Here is a 7,481-nt window from a genome sequence, read left to right as displayed (position 1 = left end):
GCTCACACACTTAGCATTTGCAGAGTGCAGACATGCATACACATGGGGTTGAATCATGAAAGTGCAGAGTGTGGAACGTCGTGTGTGTCCACCTACACAACAGCAAACCGGGCATGCTGACACACCTAGCGGTTGCAAAGGGGGAACATACATGCACACGGGGTATGATCACAGATGGCCGCAGTGTGCACTGTACTGTGTGTCCATCTACACAACTGCTTACCGGGCATGCTCACACACTTAGCATCTGCAAAGTGCAGACATGCATACACATGGAGTGTGAGCATGAAAGGGCAGAGTGTGAAACTTCGTGCGTGTCCACCTACAGCAAACCGGGCATGCTCACACACTTAGCATGTGCTACACGCCATCTGCCATGCAGACGGTGTGTACACACCACAGGTCACGGGCAGGTAAACCCGTCCACACGCACAGGGTGGTCACACATGCAGTTACCCGTACACACACAGATGACATCACAGGCATCACGGGTGCAGGTCAAACATGTACACAGTGCAGTGAACACTGTAGCTGCCATGCCAGCACCATGTCAGCTGTGCAGCAGTATGCCTCACAGTCCAACAACAGCATGTGACATATGTCCACAGGTCTGTATAGCGGTGTACACCAATCGTGCAGAGTACACATGTACTAACAATGATCCCACATGTGTGATGTGGTCCGCCCATATCAGTATGCATAGACAGGTCGGCTCCACAGATACCACGGCCCTGACACAGCTATGACACATGACTACTGCTGTACCAGAGTGAACCAACGTCCGGATATGTCATACATGTGATTGTCTGGATGTGTGCATGGACTGCACACAGGACACATACGAAGCCTGTGATGTACCACATGCATAACACTGGCATACGCGGTGCTACACACACGAATGGAAGGTGGACACATGTCTGTGGTATGCTCCCACTACAGGGTGTAGCGGTGTTGACTGGGACACATACCCTTGTATTGTTCGCCTGTGACAGCTGTGATACCATACCACAGTCCATGTTCTATGTATGTCAACACACATGTCATAACGTAGCAATGCATACACACATGGCAACTGGGGACACATGTGACACGTGTACTGTGCATGGTGCAGTCATGCATGAGCAGTGGCCGATGTCCATAACATAGTTGCAACTCCCTACCACATGCGTACCCATCATGGGGGCCATTATATGGTGGCATAGTAACAGCACATATGGCGGTATGTGTGTACATCATGTATTTAAACACCTGTCCACATGCATGTGTGCAGGTGGTGGCTCACAGGTGTGGCACACACCATCCTACCCTGCCATGTGCATACAGTATGCTATGTCACTGTTACATGACAGTGCTGCCATAATGCATACCCATCTGTCAGGTGTCATCGACTGTATGTCACATGGCTACTGTAACACCTACCACCTCCCAAGTGCATATATCGGCACATCTGCCGGATACAGTGTTGGTACGCATAATGCACTACATACTGCTGCACGCCTGCACATGTCTCATATGGTGGGTGTGGCATTCCCAGCACCGACATGTGTGCAGGAATGTGTGCCCATGTATGCCACATATCGGGGGGACTATGTCCCACGTGCCACACATCCCTGTACACCATAGTAGAGATCTGTACATACCGCAGTGTGGGGTGCATGGATGTGGATGGTGCAGTACATGCAACACGTCGTCTCTCCATGTATACATGTGTGGACACCACCATGTGTGTGTGTGTCAACATGTTTGTATGTCTGCTGCCTGGTGTGAGGGTGTATGCAGATATACTGTTGTGAACGGACACTAACCACACAGGGTGACCATTTCATACTGGTGCTGCATTGCACAACCCTGTCAAGGCCATAGGTGTGAGCCATACTGGCCACCTGTGCAAGTCCACCCCCTGTGACATGGCGTGTGGGTGCATTGTATTGTGAGGGTGCTGACCACACAGGCAGGTGTCCCCATCTGCACACTATGGGGTGTGCACCATAGTGGTGTACCCTCCGTGACTGCGGCCGTATTCCTGTACTGGTACAGCGTCCTACTGCTGCACAGCGTGCACCACAGCTGACAGGTGACACCGGAGGTCAGTGGCCAGCACGCTGTGTACGACACCTGCACAATGTCACCATACCTGTACTGTGTCCTGCCATGTATGTGATGTCTCTGTCCACTGTAGCCTGTGGCACTGACCACAGGCGTCAGGTGCAGTATATGTGAGGACATGTGTGTCATGTACTGTGTAAACAACGTTAAACTATGTCTGGCTCCATACATTATGCTCTTCAAGTTTTCCCTTAGAACTCCTCTACTTGCAATCTAAACTGTCTAGTCTCTATCACAAAAGCTCAGCACTTGCTCCTAAAGCATTCTTATATAGGTAAAGTACATATACACTAAACAAAGTACTACATTAGCCTAGAATCCCCTTGAGTACCCATTTCCCTATAGGTCCCTTCTGACTCAGCTACACAGCAAACGCATTCACGTTTCTAGCATGTCGAAGGGTCAATTGCTAGCGTCCTCTCCTGTTCAGCTGGTGCATCTGGGCATCCTGGGGCAATGTTACAATTGCCTCATGTACACAGACACCCACAGCTACCCCCACAAAACACAAATACATGTGAGAGATGCAACTATATAGCCATACTGGAGGCTGAGCTCTCTCAACTCAGGACCGGCAAGACCAGACAGGAGGAGAAGGTCACCATGCACACCACAAACCCAGTTTCACATAGAACTATCACAACTGCAAAACAAACACATAAACACACAAAGACATACTCGGAGGCACTGTTCAAACATATACCAAAACTACACAGGCCTCCAAAGCAGACACCCAAGCAACTGCCTCCTCAAGACATAGGACATGCAACACATAGTTCTCAAAGTCAGTGTGCTAAACAGTCACAGCCCTTAAGGCCACACACAATGCCAGACACACGCGTTATAGGTGATGCCATAGTCAGACACACTGACGTCCCACCCACCAGACTGAACAAGGAAATGATCACAGTAGGCTGCCTGTCAAGCGCTAGACTCCGCAACATAACACAAGCACTCAGGTCACTCCGCAGCATGTACAAGTATGACGCAGTCATTGTCCATGCCGGTGTGAACGACCTGAGACATACCTCCCTGGACTACATGAAAAGAGACAGAGAGGGGCTCTCAGATTATGTAGCCCAGGCTGGTATGACCCTGACCCTGAGCAGTATCTTACCCACACCAAGAATGATGCCACAATACAGAGTCATAATGATCAGCTTTAATAATTGGCTTAATTACCGGTGTCAGTCTAAGGGGGTCCAATGTCTGTTTGCCTGGGATGACATGCTTGACAAGCCACGCTCCTTCGCATGGGACGGCTTGCACCTGTCACCCCTGGGCTTCCGGATATTGGCAAAGGCTCCTGCCACCCCCATAGTGCCTTTTTCAGGCAAGGCTCAGATGATAAACCTACCGCCCTAGAAAACAAACCTGGAAAGAACTAAGGGTAATACTGCTCAATGCCAGTAGTCTAAACCCCACGTTGCATGCCCTCAAAGCCCTCCTCAGTATGGAGAACATTGATGTCTGTGCTGTGACTGCAACCTGGTTCAAGGCTCCTGAGAGCACCCCAGCACTATCAGGTTATACCTAATATCACGCGTTCCAGCCCCAAATCCGGACCGAACCACAAAAGGAGGGGGAGTCTCCATATGCATAAAGGATACCCACACCTCCAGGTTAGTGGCAATGCACGTAGCAGCGGAGACCATCCAGGTGCAATTATCCATAGGTAGAACTGCCCTACAGTTTGTAGCATGCTACAGACCACCCTCTCAAACCCAGGATACCCACACAGCCTTCCTGAAGACACTGGAGAGTGTGAAAGTCTCTCCAAACACCATCATATTGGGTGACATCACCTACCCATACATAGACTGGGAACATTACCCAAGACCCAACACCCTAGGCCAAAGGTTCCTGGAGCTCATACACCCATATGCTATGGAACAACTAGTCACCATACCCACAAGAGGAGGAACCATACTAGACCTGATCATCACACATGGGGACGACATGCTTCAGACAGGATGTATATCCCTCATCGGTGAGATCAGACCATATCTTAATATCACTGGAGATCCACATCCCGCCCCCAACACCAGCAAAGGAGACCACAGTGAAGAACTTCCCAAAAGCAAACCTCACACTTCTTAAGACTGGAGTGGTACCCTGCAAGGCCTCCGAACCATTGGAAAACACAACCCACCTGCTGAAACCCTTACAAATGCCTTCTACGAGCACCTCCAGGAATGTATGGATCAGGCAATCCCTAATAACATCAGGACCCTTTCCACCAAAGGCAGGCGCACAGTCTGGTGGATCCCAGCCATAAAAAAACTCTACAACAAGAAGAGAAAGCTACTACATGACAGAGCAAACTCCCTAACAGGGAAGGCATCCCTGATCAATACTAGCAGTAAAATACGATCACACATACAATCATCCAAGGCCACCTGTGGGAGAGGACTCACGAAAGACATAAAGGACAACCATAAGGCCTTCTTTAGCTATGGTAGAAACATGGGTGGAAGCTCACAGTTATGCTCGGAATTAGTCCAGAATGGTACAATGATCACTGAACCCACAGACATTGCCAACATACTGGCAGACAGATTCCGTGCATATTTCTCCCCTCCCTCCCCCCCATGAGGAGAGATATGTATCCCACCAGAGTCTAGCCTCCCAAACATCTCAGATGCCCAGGTGAGAGCTGCTCTCTGTAAAGCGGAAAACACAGCATCAATGGGACCGGACGGTGTCCCTGGCTGTGTGCTACACAACCTCAATGAGGACCTAAACCCGCACATAAGGCTGCTGTTTAATCTTAGCCTTACTACAGGATACGTACCCAAAGAATGGTGTGCAGCAACTGTGGTCCCACTCCACAAAGGCGGAGCTTCTATGGACCCTGGACATTACCGCCCTATAAGCTTGACGAGCCTTGTCTGCAAAGCTATGGGGGGGATCATAATGGAGCTCCTAAATGAAGACATTGGGGACCTACATACACTGGATCATACCCAAGTCGGCTTTATCGAGGGCAGATCCTGCCTCTTGAACCTGGTCGACCTTTTTGGAAGAGTCACTAAGGCCATTGATGAGGGTAAGGCAGTTCACACAGACTACCTTGACCTAGCAAAAGCGTTCGACACAATACCCCACGCGTGCATCATAGAAAAGCTCACCAGCGTAGTTGTAGACCCATATGTCACAAGATGGGTTGCAAACCGGATCAAGGACAGAACCCACAGGGTTAGAGTTCCTGGTGCCATGTCAGACTCTAGGCAGGTCACGAGCGGTGTCCCACAGGGCTCAGTCCTGGGCCCCCTCTTGTTCGGCATTTAATTTTTCTGACGTGCAGGCAAACATGGGGGGTTGTGACTGACAAGGTATGCAGATGACTGCAAACTGGGCACCATAATCGACACCCGATCAGACACAGACATCCACCAGAGGTCTCATAGAAATGGATAACTGGTGCCAGAGCCATGGCCTTAAGCTACATGCCAAGAAAGGTATAGTCATACCCTTTGGGAGAAACAAGGTAACCCCTAATTACCACATAGGTGATAATCCATTAAACACGGAAGACATTATCAGGGACCTGGGGACCCAACTTGTCAGTAACCTCTCTTTTGACACTGACATTGCCAATGTGGTTAGGAAGACTTTCTACATTGCCCACCTGATCATGTAGGGATTCACATCCAGATCAGGGGAGGACATTGTACCCCTGTACTCTTCACGTATCAGACCAATGATTGAGTACAACGCCCCATTCGGAATGTACCTAACCCTACACCTGCAGCAGTTGGAAGGACCCCAAATGTTCCCCACCAATAGGATAAAGGGGCTCATATATATGTCACACACTGCCCGACTGAAGGGACTCCGGCTCTATACAGTCGCATACCGTCTGCTCCGAGGTGATCTGTGCCTGACATACAAGGCCATGTCCAACCCGGAATTCATAGACATGCTCCACCTCATATGATCCAAATCAACCAGAGCTACGAGAGCAAGAGACACACACCTCAACACGGATATAAATAGGACGTGCTGGAGGGACAGGTTCATCACCCAGAGACTCCCTACACTATGGAACAGAATCCCAGTCCTTGTGAGGCAGAGCCCCTCACTGACTCTGTTCAAGAGAAAGCTTGACGAGTGGATGGGAGATCGTACGTATACCCTGGGAATCATCTCTGTGTCACTGCTGGACAGAGGCACAGTAAACTAATGGGTATAGTATCCTCATCCTAAGGGGTGGTGAATGCCACACACACTCTGGCTAGGCTTATAAATGCCATAGGGCAGATAGCCTAGTATGTACCTATGCACCTATGAACCTATGTAGGTGTCCAGGAAGGTTGCGGGTACATGTGGTATGCTGATATTGCCAGATGTGCCTGTGGGTAATCCACAGCTACACGTGGGGGACCGATAACAGTGCTCCCTGTAGGCACATGCGAGTACACCATAGGAGGGATTCAGGTTATCAGAACCAACATGGTGCTACACATGTAACCATCACACATACCGTGAACACAGCTCAATGCATGCTGCACCTGCACCTGCACTACATGGTATGTCTGCTGCATGTTGACAGTACACAACCCACGTCACATACGCACCAGTCAGTTGTCATACACAACCACTGCAACATACACATCACACGCTATGCATACACAGGTATCACATACACCTCTCACTATCTTGTCCACCCTGTGCATCAGAATATATTTGCATAACCCTGCACCGATGGTGTGGATGACAGGGATGCGGCAGAGGCTTCATCATATGCACAGGGTGATATGTCTGCCAGGGGCATAGGCTGCACCAATGGATGACATCATGTGTGTGTGTAAGGGCCGGTGAGTTTACTGGGCATGACTGTGCAGAATGCATGTGGATGTGGTGGAGCCCTACAGTTGTGTCTGCCGTGTGTGGGTATGTGTGTACACAGTTCTGCCATATGTGATGCCTACACGGGGTATAATTGGCAGCCCCAGACTGTACAGTGCAGGTTGTATGGCTCACTGTGTCCGCCTGCGGCCACGTGACCCGAGCCTGCCTGGGGTCGCACGGGCACTACCGGGTGGAGGTATAGAGTGGCTACTCTCCGATGACACATGTCCGCTGGAACCGTGTCCACACTGGGACCGGCCAGGGCCATGTCCACGTGGCCTGCTGTGTCCTGGTGTGGACGGTGTAGCACCAGCTGCACTGCTGCTGCTACCGGCACTGTGTAAGTGGGCATGAGAGGTGGCACGCACACGTCGACCTACACTAGGTGGTGTTGCTGGCCTACGCCTCACCCCTACCAGGTGTTCCAGCACAGACAGCTCACACTCGCGGATTGCCATGCCTCGGTCGAGGATTCCAACCATCTCACCTAATCGCCTATCCAGTACATTAGCAATCTGCTG

Source organism: Protopterus annectens, chromosome 2.part0 (assembly GCF_019279795.1).
Source record: "Protopterus annectens isolate FY-2018-M chromosome 2.part0, PAN1.0, whole genome shotgun sequence".
NCBI lineage: Eukaryota > Metazoa > Chordata > Ceratodontiformes > Protopteridae > Protopterus > Protopterus annectens.
This window is presented reverse-complemented; position numbering follows the sequence as displayed.